Below are 4,347 nucleotides of genomic sequence, written 5' to 3'. Positions count from 1 at the left end.
TCCTTTATACATAATTACATTGCGAGTGGAATAATAGGCCTTAAAACAATATGTACCATGCTAAGTCATGAATACATATAAGGAATAATATAAATGAAATTCAAAATGGTCAAAATCGAAAAAAGGCAAAATTGAAGGCTTTCGAGGTCTCGTTTCGAAAAATATTTTGAACAAACCGCCGACGGCAGCTTTCCAACGGATAGATCCCGAAAAAATACACAATGTAAAAAAACGGTGACTAAATCAGAGCTACGAGTCAAAAGATACGATAGATCTAACATTTTGGCCAAAGACACAAAACACCAAGCACCATGAACCGTCGGTGGTGTTTGGTGCGTGGTGGGATTTTGCGAGGAAAGATGTTTTTTTCGGAATCTAGACGACCTCGAATTGCAAGCACGTTCAGAGAGTCTTGCTTGTTCGACCGTTTTAGGGTGATCTTGAGAATTTCAGCACAATCTGAAACCGAAGATTATGCGCCGCCAAATGGTACTCCATCTGGCGGCGCATACGAATGATTTAAAAAAACGTGTTTAATGAAATGACATTAGATTCAAATATATATCCGTTATACATAATTACATTGCGAGTGGAATAATAGGCCTTAAAATGATATATACCATGCTAAGTCATGCATGCAAAAAATAATAATACGATATAAATTGAAAACGTTCAAAGAGAACATTAAAATGTGTAAAATGTCTTTTTTCGGCATCCTGACGACCTCGAATGTCAAGACACTATCCAGGAGACTTGATGTTAGGTTCGTTTTAGGGTGATCTCGAGAATTTCAGCACAATCTGAAACCGAAGGTTATGCACCGCCAAATGGTACTCCATCTGACGGCGCATATTAATAATTTTAAAATAGCGTGTTTAATGAAGTTACATTAGATTCAAATTTATATGCGTTATATATAATTACGTTGTGGTTGAAATAATAGGCCTTAAAACAATATGTACCATGCTAAGTCATGCATACACAAAGGAATAATATGAATGAAATTCAAAAGGGTCAAAATCGAAAAAGGGCAAAATTGAAGGCTTTCGAGGTCTCTTTTCGAAATATATATGGGAAAAACCGTCTACGGCAGTTTGCCAATGGATAGATCCTGAATAATTACACGATTTAAAAAAAACGTTAACTAAATCGGAGCTACGAGTCAAAAGATACGATCGATCTAACATTTTGGCCAAAGACACAAAACACCAAGCACCACGAACCGTCGGTGATGTTTGGTGCGTGGTGGGATTTTGCGAGGAAAGATGTCTTTTTCAAAATCTGGACGACCTCGAATGGCAAGCACGTTCAAAGAGTCTTGATCGTTCGACCGTTTTAGGGTGATCGAGAGAATTTCAGCACAATCTTAAACTAAAGATTTTGCGCCGCCAAATGGTACTCCATCTGACAGCGCATATTAATAATTTTAAAAAAGCGTGTTTAATGAAGTGACATTAGATTCAAATTTATATGCGTTATATATAATTACATTGCGAGTGAAATAATAGGCCTTAAAACAATATGTACCATGCTAAGTCATGCATACACATAAGGAATAATATGAATGAAATTCAAAACGGTCAAACTCGAAAAAACGCAAAATTGAAGGCTTTCGAGGTCTCATTTCAAAAAATATTTGGGACAAACCGCCAACAGAAGCTTGCCAACGGATAGATCCCGAAAAAATACACAATTTAAAAAAAACGGTGACTAAATCAGAGCTACGAGTCAAAAGATATGATAGATCTAACATTTTGGCCAAAGACACAAAACACCAAGTACCACGAACCATCGGTGGTGTTTGGTGCGTGGTGGGATTTTGCGAGGAAAGATGTCTTTTTCAGAATCTAGATGACCTCGAATGGCAAGCACTTTCAGAGAGTCTTGCTCGTTCGACCGTTTTAGGGTGATCTTGAGAATTTCAGCACAATCTGAAACCAAAGATTATGCGCCGCCAAAAAGTACTCTATCTGGCGGCGCATACCAATGATTTAAAAAAACGTGTTTAATGAAATGACATTAGATTCAAATATATATCCGTTATACATAATTACATTGCGAGTGGAATAATAGGCCTTAAAACGATATATACCATGGTAACTCATGCATGCAAAAAACTAATAATACGATATAAATTGAAAACGTTCAAAGAGAACATTAAAAATGAGTAATATGTCTTTTTTCAGTATCCTGACGACCTCAAATGTCAAGACACTATCTAGGAGTCTTGATGTTAGGGTCTTTTTAGGGCAAACTCGAGAATTTCAGCACAATCTGAAACCGAAGGTTATGTGCCGCCAAATGGTACTCCATCTGGCGGCGCGTATTAATGATTTAAAAAAAGCGCATTTAATGAAGTGACATTATATTCAAATTTATATGCATTATACATAATTACATTGCAAGTGAAATAATAGGTCTTAAAACAATATGAACCATGCTAAGTCATGCATACATAAAAAGAATAATATGAATGAAATTCTAAACAGTCAAAATCGAAAAAAGTTAAAATTGAAGGCTTTCGAGGTCTCGTTTCGAAAAATAATTGGGACGAACCTCCTACGGTGTTTGCCAACGTTTAGATCCCGAAAAAATACACGATTTAAAAAAAACGGTGACTAAATCGGAGCTACGAGTCAAAAGATACGATAAATCTAACATTTTGGTCAAAGACACAAAACACCAAGCACCACGAACTGTCGGTGGTGTTTGGTACGTGGTGCGATTTTGGAAGGAAAGATGTCTTTTCGGAATCTAGACGACCTCGAATGGCAAGCACGTTCAGAGAATCTTGCTCGTTCGGCCGTTTTAGGGTGATCTTGAGAAATTCAGCACAATCTGAAACCGTAGATTATGCGCCGCCAAAATGGTACTCCATCTGGCAGCGCATACTAATGATTTATAAAACGTGTTTAATGGAGTGACATTAGATTCAAATTTATACCCGTTATATATAATTACATTGCGAGTGAAATAATAGTCCTTAAAACGATATATACCATGCTAAGTCATGCATACACAAAACTAGTAATACGATATAAATTGAAAGCGTTTAAAGAGAACATTAAAAATGAGTAAAATATATTTTTTTGGCATCCTGGCGACCTCGAATGTCAAGACACTATCTGATAATGCTAAAAACGAACATATATTTCATAGCATTATTCCTCAAGAAAGACAAGCTTTTAGTTGCAATTGTTCTATTTACAAGTGATATTCGTTTAAATAATAAAAGGTGAAGACAAAAGATAGATTCGACGAATTGAAGACGCAAACGACCAAAAAGCTCAAAAGTACAAAATACAATCAATGAGGTTCCAATTATTGATAAGAAACGTCTCAAAATTACAAGAGTACAAGATTCAAAACGCAAAGTACAAGATATTAAATTATTCGCAAGGACGTTCGAAAATCCGGAACCGGGACCAGAGTCAACTCTCAACGCTCGACGCAACGGACTAAAAATTACAAGTCAACTATGCACATAAATATAATATAATATTTAAATAATTACTAAAATTATTTATATATTATATTTATTTATATAATCGTCGGCAAACAAAGAGCCAAAGGTGAGTGAGTTGTAAAATGGAACTCCGCGACTTGCGGAGTTCGAAGTCCAAATGGGCTGCGACTCGCGGAGCCCCCAATTTTGAAACAGCCTATAAAAGCAACGCAGTTCGATGAGTAAAAATATAAAAAAAAATCAATCTCTCTCTATATATGTATACGTAAATATTTATATTTATATTTTAATTTTAATTTTAATTTTAAATCCTAATAATAAGGGTATGTTAGCGAATGTTGTAAGGGTGTAAGTCGAAATTCTGTCCGTGTAATGCTACGCTATTTTTAATCATCGTAAGTTATGTTTATATTATTTTCATTAATGTCCCGTAGCTAAGTTATTATTATGCTTATTTAATACCGAAGTAATCATGATGTTGGGCTAATTACTAAAATTGGGTAATTGGGCTTTGTACCATAATTGGGGTTTGGATAAAAGAACGACACTTGTGGAAATTAGACTATGGGCTATTAATGGGTTTTATATTAACTAAACAATACCTTGTTAATTTAATATACAAACTTATAATTCGACGTATTTATATATAACCACATACGCTTGACTGGGTACGGTGGGCGGGATATCTATAAATACCAATAATTATTCATTTTACCGGACACGGAACTGGATTAATAGTTAATAGACTTGTTGAAACAGGGGTGAATTACATTCAAGGGTAATTGGTGTAATTGTTAACAAAGTAGTAAAACCTTGGTTTACACGCAGTCGATAACCTGGTGTATTCATTAAACAAAGTATTAAAACCTTGTTACAATTCG

The sequence above is a fragment of the Rutidosis leptorrhynchoides genome, chromosome 10 (genome assembly GCF_046630445.1).
Source record: "Rutidosis leptorrhynchoides isolate AG116_Rl617_1_P2 chromosome 10, CSIRO_AGI_Rlap_v1, whole genome shotgun sequence".
NCBI lineage: Eukaryota > Viridiplantae > Streptophyta > Magnoliopsida > Asterales > Asteraceae > Rutidosis > Rutidosis leptorrhynchoides.
Note: the sequence above shows the minus strand (reverse complement) of the source record.